Here is a 13159-nt window from a genome sequence, read left to right on the forward strand (position 1 = left end):
TATCCTCGGACAATTCACTGGGAATATGTTTAGTGTCTCTTTTTGTCTGATGCCCCCTATAATTTAAAAATATTTTCAAAAGTATAACATCAAATCAATTTTAATTTCAGGAAAATGTACTAAGATCCTTGAAGACTATTGTAGGTAGGGGAAATGTGCACTGTGTTGTGGGGACAATAATAAATCATCATAAAAGCCAGCATGTTGCAGAAAAATCCATTTCATTTACCCCGTAGCTGCCATATTTGTGTTTCGTTATGTCTCTTATATCCATTGAGCCTAACAGTAGACTGCTAGCCAGTTTCGAAAATCATATCGAATCGCAACCACTTCTTTGAACTATACAATCAGAGAGCAAGTTTTTCGAGCAAACATTCACGCTCCGGTTCTCAGCTTATGCTCTCTATTTCTCTGCATTTATGCTAAGCGAAGCGCGCACTACATCAACATACCGCCTGCTCCCCCTAATATGGCCGTGCTGGACCTAAAACCACCACACAGCATACCGCGCCCGACACGGGCTGCCGCGCCGTGATTCAAATTAATCCCGCGCTCACCGCTTCGCGCATGAGCTTCTCACCTGTACTTGCGTTGAGCTCGAGCGGCTACTTTTCCAGTTGAGGTCTGGATGCCAACGGTGCCGGTTGTCTACGCGTCACGTGTCGTCGAAATCCAGCCGAGAACGGGCGGATTGTGAAAGAAGGTTTGGGGGGTTGAACATTGGTGTACTTGAGTTGGAAAGTGAAGACGCCAAGCAGCAAAGAAGTCTGTTTGGAAGCTACTAACCTGAATTCTGTTGGTTTGAAAACGCTTGAACAGCTTCGATGGTGATTTTGTCGTGATCTGGTGTAATCTCCCTTTCCCTTGGTCGGTTGGAGCCACGTAATCTCAAGGTTCATCGACGGACTGCGAAGGGATCAGTCCTCTACCGAAGGGGACGTAGCTTTACCGGTGGCGAAGAAGGCGACAGAGGAGTAGTGCTGATGGCACGCTGAAAGTGAGTGAATCTAGAGCCGCGGGAAAACTTGTGAAATCAGTGTATTTTTTGCCATCAGCTTATTGTTATGGAATGTTTGTTTTAGGGAAGTTGACTGTGGGTATGTTTTTGGTGATTCGTTTGTTTATGGACCACAGCAAAGTGTTTCAGGTGGAAGGAATAATTGTCGTTTCAAGTATAATCTTCGCGTAGATAAACAACGGTGAGTGTGAGAACAGCTTTTGATATTTGGAGAGCAAATATGCTATTTGTGGAATGGATCCGTAGCATTTGAATGTATTGTGCGGCTCTGACATTTCGCAACGGTGGATTGGAAACTCTCGAACAGTTCAGCCGGTGATACTTCTTACTTCCGAAAACAATCGCTGAAATAGAAAGCGTGAGTATTAATTGGAAACTAAATGACAAACACAAAGCTTCGAGCACGAAAAAGATGATATCACTTCGCTGAAGAAGCGATAAAAGCGCACCGATCTTACCTCGTAAAGGTGGACGAACAGCATTAAAACCGTTTCAAAGAGCAACGAGTTGGATAATATGTTCCCCGCGTCAAGATACTCTGGCTGGTCACTAAACTAGGAAGTGATCAAGCGTAAAATCTCTGCCAATGGAATTGTTTTCTAATTTCTTTTCGTTTGCGTGTGCGATTTTGTTTTACCTGTGAATGTTGGCGAACTCGAACCTATGTTGCTGTATAAACTCTTTATGTTATAAGTTTTGAACGCAATAGCCTATCGTAACATCAACTATCGGCAATATGTTTTGTTGAACAAAAGTTGTTTAGTTAAATTGATTAAAAATCGATATATAATAAGTTGGCTAACATTTAACATAAAACTTGTGCATACATGCACATATGCATAGGTACATGAGCGTAAAGACATTTGCTCCATTCATCGAGGTGAGTTTAATGATAGTGGAACCTTGTTTAACAAAAAATAAGAATTATCCACCTATCGGTAATAGCGCCTCTCTGACGCATTTTTTACATGTTTTGTTCATAACTTTTAAGCCCACAATCCAATTTAACCCCTTTTTAGAAAGAAGCAATGAGTCAGGATTATGAGTCGAATGCAAATTTGGTAGCAACTCAGTTAAGGATAACTGCCTGAAAATGAGTGACTTTTGTGCGCGTACCTTGCGTTGCGCACAAACGCATATACACACACATACATACTTTGACGAGCTGACAACTAAGCTGTGCCGAGACTATGATACCCCGGCCTAATAAAAGAAGTTTCTTTTTTGTATTCAATGTTGCAAGGCAAACAAATTTATTCACCTATTGTGATGATGATGTTTTTTTCGAATCTAGATTTCATTTAGATCAACGGTTTTCAAACTTTTTTGAGAGGTACTCTTTCTATAAATCTATGACAAAAGGTCGAAAGACAAAAGGTCGAAAAGACAAAAGGTCGAAAGACAAAAGGTCGAAAGGACAAAAGGTCGAAAAGACAAAACGTCGAAAGGGACAAAAGGTCGAAAGGACAAAAGGTCGAAAGGCACAAAAGGTCGAAAAGGACAAAATGTCGAAAAGGTCGAAAAATTTATGAAATGCATTTAACTTCGAGTAGAAATAACACACTCATCACAACAATCAAAGTTGAAGAATGAGCAATTTTCAAAGAAGGAGTAATTACTATGAAACAATTTTATGAATATCTAGATAGTTCTGTTAGAGATAAAAATATTGTTGTTTTAAGAAATGAATAAAACTTGTATTGTGCGAGACAGAGTTGTCCTATACAGTTGGCAAAAAAGTTGCTCTTTTATTTGAAACTATTGAATTCATTCAATGAGTGCAAATAATAGATGAAAAACTTGGTTTTCTGAATGTCGCTTCGATCTGTCTAAATAGTGCACTCCGCAGCCACGCAGGCGCACACATTGAAAATACACCGGCGTGTAATATACGCCGGTGTATTTGATGTGCAGCGTGCACCATTTTGACAGATCGAAGTGACATTTAGAAAACTCAACATCCATCTATTAGTTGTACTCACTGAATGAATTCTATTTATTTGTTAAAAAATGTGAAAAATGAAAGAGCAGATTTTTTGGTAACTGTGTAGGGCAACTCTGGTGCTAGATTGACTCTCTCCGTTTCAGTTCCTTGTCCATTTCGATTCTTTGATCTTATTGATCTTTAGTTTCTTTCGACCTTTTGTCCCGTTCGACGTTCTTTCCATTTCGGCCTTTTGTCCCGTTCGACGTTTTGTCCTTTCGACCTTTTGTCGCTTTCGACCTTTTGTCCTTTTAGACCATTTATCCCTTCGATCTTTTGTCCTTCGACGTTTTGTCTTTCGACCTTTTGTCCTTTCGACGTTTTGTCTTTCGACCTTTTGTCCCTAACCCCTTTCTATATATTGCATTCATTGGGGTACCTCATAAGAACGAACCTGAAACCTAACTGGACATAAGACTTTCCAAAAAATTGTCTGAATTTTTCTTTATTCCGTGATACTTTCCATAAGACAATTAGTCTTATACATAAATATGTTTCCTACAAAACTTTGAGCACTTATGGAAGAAAGAAAGGAGGCTTCCGAGCCTCTTGAAAGGAGGCTTCCGAGCCTCTTGAAAGGAGGCTTCCGAGCCTCTTGAAAGGAGGCTTCCGAGCCTCTTGAAAGGAGGCTTCCGAGCCTCTTGAAAGGAGGCTTCCGAGCCTCTTGAAAGGAGGCTTCCGAGCCTCTTGAAAGGAGGCTCTGAGCCTCTTGAAAGGAGGCTCTGAGCCTCTTGAAAGGAGGCTCTGAGGCCTCTTGAAAGGAGGCTTCCTGAGCCTCTTGAAAGGAGGCTTCTGAGCCTCTTGAAAGGAGGCCTGAGCCTCTTGAAAGGAGGCTTCTGAGCCTCTTGAAAGGAGGCCTGAGCCTCTTGAAAGGAGGCTTCCAGGCCTCTTGAAAGGAGGCTCTGAGCCTCTTGAAAGGAGGCTTCCAAACCTATTGAAAGGAGGCTTCAAAGCCTATTGAAAGGAGGCTTCAAGCCCTATTGAAAGGAGGCTTCCAAGCCTATTGAAAGGAGGCTTCAAGCCTCTTGAAGGAGGCTTCTGAGCCTCTTGAAAGGAGGTTTTGAGGCCTCTTGAAAGGAGGTTTCGAGCCTCTTGAAAGGAGGTTTGAGGCCTCTTGAAAGGAGGCTTCTGAGCCTCTTGAAAGGAGGCTCTGAGCCTCTTGAAAGGAGGCTTCTGAGCCTCTTGAAAGGAGGCTTCTGAGCCTCTTGAAAGGAGGCTTGAGCCTCTTGAAAGGAGGCTTCTGAGCCTCTTGAAAGGAGGCTCTGAGCCTCTTGAAAGGAGGCTTCCTGAGCCTCTTGGAAAGGAGGCTCTGAGGCCTCTTGAAAGGAGGCTTGGAGCCTCTTGAAAGGAGGCTTCTGAGCCTCTTGAAAGGAGGCTTCTGAGCTCTTGAAAGGAGGCTTCTGAGCCTCTTGAAAGGAGGCTTCTGAGCCTCTTGAAAGGAGGCTCTGAGCTCTCTTGAAAGGAGGCTTGAGCTCTTGAAAGGAGGCTTCCTGAGCCTCTTGAAAGGAGGCTTCTGAGCCTCTTGAAAGGAGGCTTCTGAGCCTCTTGAAAGGAGGCTCTGAGCCTCTTGAAAGGAGGCTTCTGAGCCTCTTGAAAGGAGGCTCTGAGCCTCTTGAAAGGAGGCTTGAGCCTCTTGAAAGGAGGCTTGAGCCTCTTGAAAGGAGGCTCTGAGGCCTCTTGAAAGGAGGCTTCTGAGCCTCTTGAAAGGAGGCTTCTGAGCCTCTTGAAAGGGAGGCCTGAGGCCTCTTGAAAGGAGGCTTGAGCCTCTTGAAAGGAGGCTTCTGAGCCTCTTGAAAGGAGGCTTCTGAGCTCTTGAAAGGAGGCTCTGAGCCTCTTGAAAGGAGGCTCTGAGCCTCTTGAAAGGAGGCTTCCTGAGCTCTTGAAGGAGGCTTGAGCCTCTTGAAAGGGAGGCTTGAGCCTCTTGAAGGAGGCTTCTGAGCCTCTTGAAAGGAGGCTTCTGAGCCTCTTGAAAGGAGGCTTCTGAGCCTCTTGAAAGGAGGCTCTGAGCCTCTTGAAAGGAGGCTTCTGAGCCTCTTGAAAGGAGGCTTCTGAGCCTCTTGAAAGGAGGCTTCTGAGCCTCTTGAAAGGAGGCCTGAGCCTCTTGAAAGGAGGCTTCTGAGCTCTTGAAAGGGAGGCTTCTGAGGCCTCTTGAAAGGAGGCTCTGAGCCTCTTGAAAGGAGGCTTCTGAGCCTCTTGAAAGGAGGCTTCCTGAGCTCTCTTTGAAAGGAGGCTTCTGAGCCTCTTGAAAGGAGGCTTGAGCCTCTTGAAAGGAGGCCTGAGGCCTCTTGAAAGGAGGCTCTGAGCCTCTTGAAAGGAGGCTCTGAGCCTCTTGAAAGGAGGCTTCTGAGCCTCTTGAAAGGAGGCTTCTGAGCCTCTTGAAAGGAGGCTCTGAGCCTCTTGAAAGGAGGCTTCTGAGCCTCTTGAAAGGAGGCCTGAGCCTCTTGAAAGGAGGCTTCTGAGCCTCTTGAAAGGAGGCTTCTGAGCCTCTTGAAAGGAGGCCTGAGCCTCTTGAAAGGAGGCTTGAGCCTCTTGAAAGGAGGCTTGAGCCTTGAAAGGAGGCTTCTGAGCCTCTTGAAAGGAGGCTTCTGAGGCCTCTTGAAAGGAGGCTTCTGAGCCTCTTGAAAGGAGGCTTCTGAGCCTCTTGAAAGGAGGCTTCTGAGCCTCTTGAAAGGAGGCTTCTGAGCCTCTTGAAAGGAGGCTTCTGAGGCCTCTTGAAAGGAGGCTCTGAGCCTCTTGAAAGGAGGCTTGAGCCTCTTGAAAGGAGGCTTCTGAGCCTCTTGAAAGGAGGCTTCTGAGCCTCTTGAAAGGAGGCTTCTGAGCCTCTTGAAAGGAGGCTCTGAGCCTCTTGAAAGGAGGCTTGAGCCTCTTGAAAGGAGGCTTCTGAGCCTCTTGAAAGGAGGCTGGAGCCTCTTGAAAGGAGGCTTCTGAGCCTCTTGAAAGGAGGCTTTGAGGCCTCTTGAAAGGAGGCTTCTGAGCCTCTTGAAAGGAGGCTTCTGAGCCTCTTGAAGGAGGCTTGAGCCTCTTGAAGGAGGCTTCTGAGCCTCTTGAAAGGAGGCTTCTGAGGCCTCTGAAAGGAGGCTTGAGCCTCTTGAAAGGAGGCTCTGAGCCTCTTGAAAGGAGGCTGAGCCTCTTGAAAGGAGGCTTGAGCCTCTTGAAAGGAGGCTTGAGCCTCTTGAAAGGAGGCTTCTGAGCTCTTGAAAGGAGGCTTCTGAGCCTCTTGAAAGGAGGCTTGAGCCTCTTGAAAGGAGGCTTGAGCCTCTTGAAAGGAGGCTTCTGAGCCTCTTGAAAGGAGGCTCTGAGGCCCTCTTGAAAGGAGGCTTGAGCTCTTGAAAGGAGGCTTCTGAGCCTCTTGAAAGGGAGGCTTCTGAGGCCTCTTGAAAGGAGGCTTCTGAGCCTCTTGAAAGGAGGCTCTGAGCCTCTTGAAAGGAGGCTTCTGAGCCTCTTGAAAGGGAGGCTTCTGAGCCTCTTGAAGGAGGCTTCTGAGCCTCTTGAAAGGAGGCTTCTGAGCCTCTTGAAAGGAGGCTTCTGAGCCTCTTGAAAGGAGGCTTCTGAGCCTCTTGAAAGGAGGCTTCTGAGGCCTCTTGAAAGGAGGCCTGAGCCTCTTGAAAGGAGGCCTGAGCCTCTTGAAAGGAGGCTTCTGAGCCTCTTGAAAGGAGGCTTCTGAGCTCTTGAAAGGAGGCTTCTGAGCCTCTTGAAAGGAGGCTTGAGCTCTTGAAAGGAGGCTTCTGAGCCTCTTGAAAGGAGGCTTCTGAGCCTCTTGAAAGGAGGCTCTGAGCTCTTGAAAGGAGGCTTGAGGCCTCTTGAAAGGAGGCTTCTGAGGCCTCTTGAAAGGAGGCTTCTGAGCTCTTGAAAGGAGGCTGAGCCTCTTGAAAGGAGGCTCTGAGCCTCTTGAAAGGAGGCTTGAGCCTCTTGAAAGGAGGCTTCTGAGCCTCTTGAAAGGAGGCCTGAGCTCTTGAAAGGAGGCCTGAGCCCTCTTGAAGAGGCTTCTGAGCCTCTTGAAAGGAGGCCTGAGGCCTCTTGAAAGGAGGCTTCTGAGCCTCTTGAAGGAGGCTCTGAGCCTCTTGAAAGGAGGCTCTGAGCCTCTTGAAAGGAGGCCTGAGGCCTCTTGAAAGGAGGCTTTGAGCCTCTTGAAAGGAGGCTTCTGAGGCCTCTTGAAAGGAGGCTTCTGAGCCTCTTGAAAGGAGGCTTGAGGCCTCTTGAAAGGAGGCTTCTGAGCCTCTTGAAAGGAGGCTTCTGAGCCTCTTGAAAGGAGGCTCTGAGCCTCTTGAAAGGAGGCTTCTGAGCCTCTTGAAAGGAGGCTTCAAGCCTATTGAAAGGAGGCTTCCAAGCCTCTTGAAAGGAGGCTTCCAAGGCCTCTTGAAAGGAGGCTTGAGCCTCTTGAAAGGAGGTTTTGAGCCTCTTGAAAGGAGGTTTTGAGCCTCTTGAAAGGGAGGCTTCTGAGCCTCTTGAAAGGAGGCTGAGGCCTCTTGAAGGAGGCTTCTGAGCCAGGCCTCTTGAAAGGAGGCTTCTGGAGCCTCTTGAAAGGAGGCTTGAGCCTCTTGAAAGGAGGCTTCTGAGCCCTCTTGAAAGGAGGCTTTGAGCCTCTTGAAAGGAGGCTTGAGCCTCTTGAAAGGAGGCTTGAGCCTCTTGAAAGGAGGCTTCTGAGCCTCTTGAAAGGAGGCTCTGAGCCTCTTGAAAGGAGGCTTCTGAGCCTCTTGAAAGGAGGCTTCTGAGCCTCTTGAAAGGAGGCTTGAGCCTCTTGAAAGGAGGCTCTGAGCCTCTTGAAAGGAGGCCTGAGCCTCTTGAAAGGAGGCCTGAGCCTTCTTGAAAGGAGGCTTCTGAGCCTCTTGAAAGGAGGCTTCCAGCCTCTTGAAAGGAGGCCTGAGCCTCTTGAAAGGAGGCTTCCAGGCCTCTTGAAAGGAGGCTTCTGAGCCTCTTGAAAGGAGGCCTGAGCCTCTTGAAAGGAGGCTGAGCCTCTTGAAAGGAGGCTTCTGAGCCTCTTGAAAGGAGGCCTGAGCCTCTTGAAAGGAGGCTTCCGAGCCTCTTGAAAGGAGGCTTCCGAGCCTCTTGAAAGGAGGCTTCCGAGCCTCTTGAAAGGAGGCTTCCGAGCCTCTTGAAAGGAGGCTTCCGAGCCTCTTGAAAGGAGGCTTCCAAGCCTATTGAAAGGAGGCTTCCAAGCCTATTGAAAGGAGGCTTCCAAGCCTATTGAAAGGAGGCTTCCAAGCCTATTGAAAGGAGGCTTCCAAGCCTCTTGAAAGGAGGCTTCCGAGCCTCTTGAAAGGAGGTTTCCGAGCCTCTTGAAAGGAGGTTTCCGAGCCTCTTGAAAGGAGGCTTTCCGAGCCTCTTGAAAGGAGGCTCTGAGCTCTCTTGAAAGGAGGCTTCTGAGCCTCTTGAAAGGAGGCTCTGAGCCTCTTGAAAGGAGGCTTCCGGAGCCTCTTGAAAGGAGGCTTCTGAGCCTCTTGAAAGGAGGCTTCTGAGGCCTCTTGAAAGGAGGCTCTGAGCCTCTTGAAAGGGAGGCTTGAGCCTCTTGAAAGGAGGCTTCTGAGCCTCTTGAAAGGAGGCTTCTGAGCCTCTTGAAAGGAGGCTTCTGAGCCTCTTGAAAGGAGGCTTCTGAGCCTCTTGAAAGGAGGCCTAAGCCTATTGAAAGGAGGCTTCCAAGCCTATTGAAAGAAGGCTTCCAACCCTTTTGGAAGGAGGCTTCTGAGCCTCTTGAAAGAAGGCTTTGGAGCCTCTTGAAAGGAGGTTTCTGAGCCTCTTGAAAGGAGGTTTGAGGCCTCTTGAAAGGAGGCTTCTGAGCCTCTTGAAAGGAGGCTTCTGAGCCTCTTGAAAGGAGGCTTGAGGCCTCTTGAAGGGAGGCTTCTGAGCCTCTTGAAAGGAGGCTCGAGCCTCTTGAAAGGAGGCTCTGAGCCTCTTGAAGGAGGCTTCTGAGCCTCTTGAAAGGAGGCTCTGAGCCTCTTGAAAGGAGGCCTGAGCCTCTTGAAAGGAGGCTTCTGAGCCTCTTGAAAGGAGGCCTGAGCCTCTTGAAAGGAGGCTTCTGAGCCTCTTGAAAGGAGGCTCTGAGCCTCTTGAAAGGAGGCTCTGAGGCCTCTTGAAAGGAGGCTTCTGAGCCTCTTGAAAGGAGGCCTGAGCCTCTTGAAAGGAGGCTCTGAGCCTCTTGAAAGGAGGCTTGAGCCTCTTGAAAGGAGGCTCTGAGCCTCTTGAAAGGAGGCTTCTGAGCCTCTTGAAAGGAGGCCTGAGCCTCTTGAAAGGAGGCTTCTGAGCCTCTTGAAAGGAGGCTCTGAGCCTCTTGAAAGGAGGCTTCTGAGCCTCTTGAAAGGAGGCTTCTGAGCCTCTTGAAAGGAGGCTTCTGAGCCTCTTGAAAGGAGGCCTGAGCCTCTTGAAAGGAGGCTTCTGAGCCTCTTGAAAGGAGGCTTCTGAGCCTCTTGAAAGGAGGCTTGAGCCTCTTGAAAGGAGGCTTCTGAGCCTCTTGAAGGAGGCTTCTGGAGCCTCTTGAAAGGAGGCTCTGAGCCTCTTGAAAGGAGGCTCTGAGCCTCTTGAAAGGAGGCTTCTGAGCCTCTTGAAAGGAGGCTTGGAGCTCTCTTGAAAGGAGGCTTCTGAGCCTCTTGAAAGGAGGCCTGAGCCTCTTGAAAGGAGGCTTCTGAGCCTCTTGAAAGGGAGGCTGAGCCTCTTGAAAGGAGGCTTCTGAGCCTCTTGAAAGGAGGCTTCTGAGGCCTCTTGAAAGGGAGGCTTCTGAGCCTCTTGAAAGGAGGCTTCTGAGCCTCTTGAAAGGAGGCCTGAGCCTCTTGAAAGGAGGCTTCTGAGCCTCTTGAAAGGAGGCTTCTGAGCCTCTTGAAAGGAGGCTTCTGAGCCTCTTGAAAGGAGGCTCTGAGCCTCTTGAAAGGAGGCTTCCTGAGCCTCTTGAAAGGAGGCTCTGAGCCTCTTGAAAGGAGGCTCTGAGCCTCTTGAAAGGAGGCTCTGAGCCTCTTGAAAGGAGGCTTCTGAGCCTCTTGAAAGGAGGCTCTGAGCCTCTCTTGAAAGGGAGGCTTGAGCCTCTTGAAAGGAGGCTTCCTGAGCCTCTTGAAAGGAGGCTTCTGAGCCTCTTGAAAGGAGGCTTGAGGCCTCTTGAAAGGAGGCTTCTGAGCCTCTTGAAAGGAGGCTTCTGAGCCTCTTGAAGGAGGCTGAGCCTCTTGAAAGGAGGCTCTGAGCCTCTTGAAAGGAGGCTTCTGAGCCTCTTGAAAGGAGGCCTGAGCCTCTTGAAAGGAGGCCTGAGCCTCTTGAAAGGGAGGCTCTGAGCCTCTTGAAAGGAGGCCTGAGCCTCTTGAAAGGAGGCTTCTGGAGCCTCTTGAAAGGAGGCTTGAGCCTCTTGAAAGGAGGCTCTGAGACTCTTGAAAGGAGGCTTCTGAGCCTCTTGAAAGGAGGCTTCTGAGCCTCTTGAAAGGAGGCTTCTGAGCCTCTTGAAAGGAGGCTTCCGAGGCCTCTTGAAAGGAGGCTTCTGAGCCTCTTGAAAGGAGGCTTGAGCCTCTTGAAAGGAGGCTTCTGAGCCTCTTGAAAGGAGGCTTGAGCCTCTTGAAAGGAGGCTTCTGAGCCTCTTGAAAGGAGGCCTGAGCCTCTTGAAAGGAGGCTTCTGAGCCTCTTGAAAGGAGGCTTCTGAGCCTCTTGAAAGGAGGCTCTGAGCCTCTTGAAAGGAGGCTCTGAGCCTCTTGAAGGAGGCTTCTGAGCCTCTTGAAAGGAGGCTTCTGAGCCTCTTGAAAGGAGGCTTCCGAGCCTCTTGAAAGGATCTTGAAAGAAGGCTTCCGAGCCTCTTGAAAGGAGGCTTCCGAGCCTCTTGAAAGGAGGCTTCCGAGCCTCTTGAAAGGAGGCTTCCGAGCCTCTTGAAAGAAGGCTTCCGAGCCTCTTGAAAGGAGGCTTCCGAGCCTTTAAAAAAACATATGTTCCACAAAAGTTACTGCAACTCATTTGTGACCAAAATCAGTCACAATCAAGTTGCTACAACTATTTTCTTCTGCCTTGTGCTGCTTGGGACGATACCCCTGAGCGAAGAAGGAAAAACTAAGGAACTACAACACATTTTGGAAACAGCAAAGATCAACGGATATCATGAGAGGACTATACTACACTGATTGATGAGCCACTGAAAAGAGTTTCAGTCTCATACGATCAACACATCATCAACCAGCTACGCCCTCGACTAAGAAAATTTGACATCTAGTCTTCTCCAGTAGAAGCAACCAACTATAGGATTTATTGGGTTCAACGAAGGATAAAGTACAAATGTTGAATAAGGCAGGTGTTTATAAAATAAGTTGCTCTTAATGTGAAAAATCTATGTGGGCCAAACAAAAAGATCATTAGATGTAGGATTCAAGGAACATATGGCGGAAGTAAGCAAGGTGAAAATGATAAGGGATTACATTACGAATTTAGAACTAAGGTAGCAGAATCTGTGTATAAGGAAAATCACTCAATAAGTCAATAATGACATCAAATATTACAATTTTAAGAAATGTCTCTTCACCGTGGAAACTATATGTAGTTGAGAGCTCGGAAATCTAAAAACAGGTACAAACATCGCTGCTGAATAAAGATCAGGGAAACAGCAGCTCTTGTGTCTAGGCAAAAATGTAATTGAATAAGATGTTTAAATAAGATTAGATTAGATATCTAGCGTAGTATAAAAAGTATAAGCTGCGATTGTCTTCTTCAAGTCGAGTCCAGTACAAGGCACTGATGACGGCCTTACAGCTGAGATCGCAAAACATATCTATATAGATTGTACAACCAAACTTTACTTAGTATGATAAACAGATTTGTAGCAATAATTCTAATGGCTACTGTTTCTACTTCAACAGTTGTTGAAAAATGTAATGAATTTGGTCCAAAGCTTTCTTCATAATTTGCATCTTTTCTGTGATTTACTCAGTTTCCAACAACCACTTCAATTAATTGCATTTTATTCGGCAACTTGGCCGAACGCAAACCTTTTTTTGTTAAATTTCTTGGCTGTACATATGCATGCACAGCACATGTTTCGAAATGGACAAATTGATATGAAATCTGAGAAAAAGAATCCACGTGTCTTGGAGAGACTCGAACCCTCAACATCCTACTCTCCATTTCGAAACATGTGCTGTGCATATGTACAGCCAAGAAATTAACAAAAAAATGGTTTTCCTACGGCCGAGTTGCCGAATAAAATGCAATTAATTGTAACCAAGTGTCGGTCTTCCACCGTCATTAGTCGTCTGAGTACACGCGACCGCATGCATAGGGCAATCAAACTAATCAAATGCTTTAGCCAAGCAAGCCTTTGGCACAGCAGAGTGTGATTGATTCACACTCTATACAAATCCGCCCAGCCCGTTGGTGGGGGTGCGATCCTCTCGTTTAATAAGCAATGTGCACTCGTTTGACTGTGGATATACAACAGTAAAGCACATGTGGAGATTGGACAAATCAAGCATCCGAAAGATATTCAATTTGCAGAAAAAAGCTAACCGCGGTGGAGGTTGGTACTCGGATTCTAATGGCTTTCCGCAAACGTGACCTTTAGTGGTCTTGTTGTGTACGGGTTATCACGCCTATCTAGAGAGTAGGAGGTGAGGGTTCGAGTCCCTCCAAGACACGTGGATTCTTTTTCGCAAATTTCATATCAATTTGTCTATTTCGAAACATGTGCTCTGCATATGTATTGTACAGCTAAGATATTTAACAAAAAAAACCACTTCAATGAAAAAGGGATAACCTCGACCCTATTTCCCTTTCTATCCTACATCCGAGGTCTTCATACGATTCTGTAAAAGAAATTTATAATTTAATTCAAAACAGAGTTTTCTATCATGAGTGGTTGTCATATAACAAACAAACCGCATAATTTAACTCAGCTCAATGTAATGTTGTAATGTATGTGCATATGTGCATAACTGTACAAAAAAGTTAAACCTAATTTTATGTATTTTGCATTGACCGATCGCAATAAGTTGCATTCGATGGCGAACTCAGCATTTTATTTACCACTGAGATTGCTCAGTAACTGCATTCCAGAGTGATGCTTCGGCACCATATGTAAGTTAAATAAAGCTTTTCAAGATATACTAAATCTACTACGTATAAGTATAAATAAATCTATTCGATGTAAATTAGTACAAATAATGGTATCAGCAAAAAAATCGCAATATTTTGCCATAATGTCTGTAGCACTT

At 46.9% G+C, this 13159-nt stretch overlaps 1 protein-coding gene across 6 annotated transcripts in view; it reads left to right on the top strand.

The window, feature by feature from the left end:
* Positions 1-606: 606 nt before the first annotated feature.
* Positions 607-13159, top strand: part of LOC134220602 (putative epidermal cell surface receptor) — a 160050-nt gene continuing 147497 nt past the window's right edge. For 3 of the 6 annotated variants that reach the window (XM_062699699.1, XM_062699705.1, XM_062699706.1), the window contains exon 1: positions 608-1376. The gene's annotated coding sequence lies outside the window, so the exon portion shown is untranslated. Of the gene's footprint in view, positions 1377-13159 lie in introns of all 6 variants that reach the window. The other 3 variants (XM_062699704.1, XM_062699700.1, XM_062699702.1) reach the window with 3 other exon arrangements.

The sequence above is a fragment of the Armigeres subalbatus genome, chromosome 3 (assembly GCF_024139115.2).
Source record: "Armigeres subalbatus isolate Guangzhou_Male chromosome 3, GZ_Asu_2, whole genome shotgun sequence".
Taxonomy (NCBI): Eukaryota; Metazoa; Arthropoda; class Insecta; order Diptera; family Culicidae; genus Armigeres; species Armigeres subalbatus.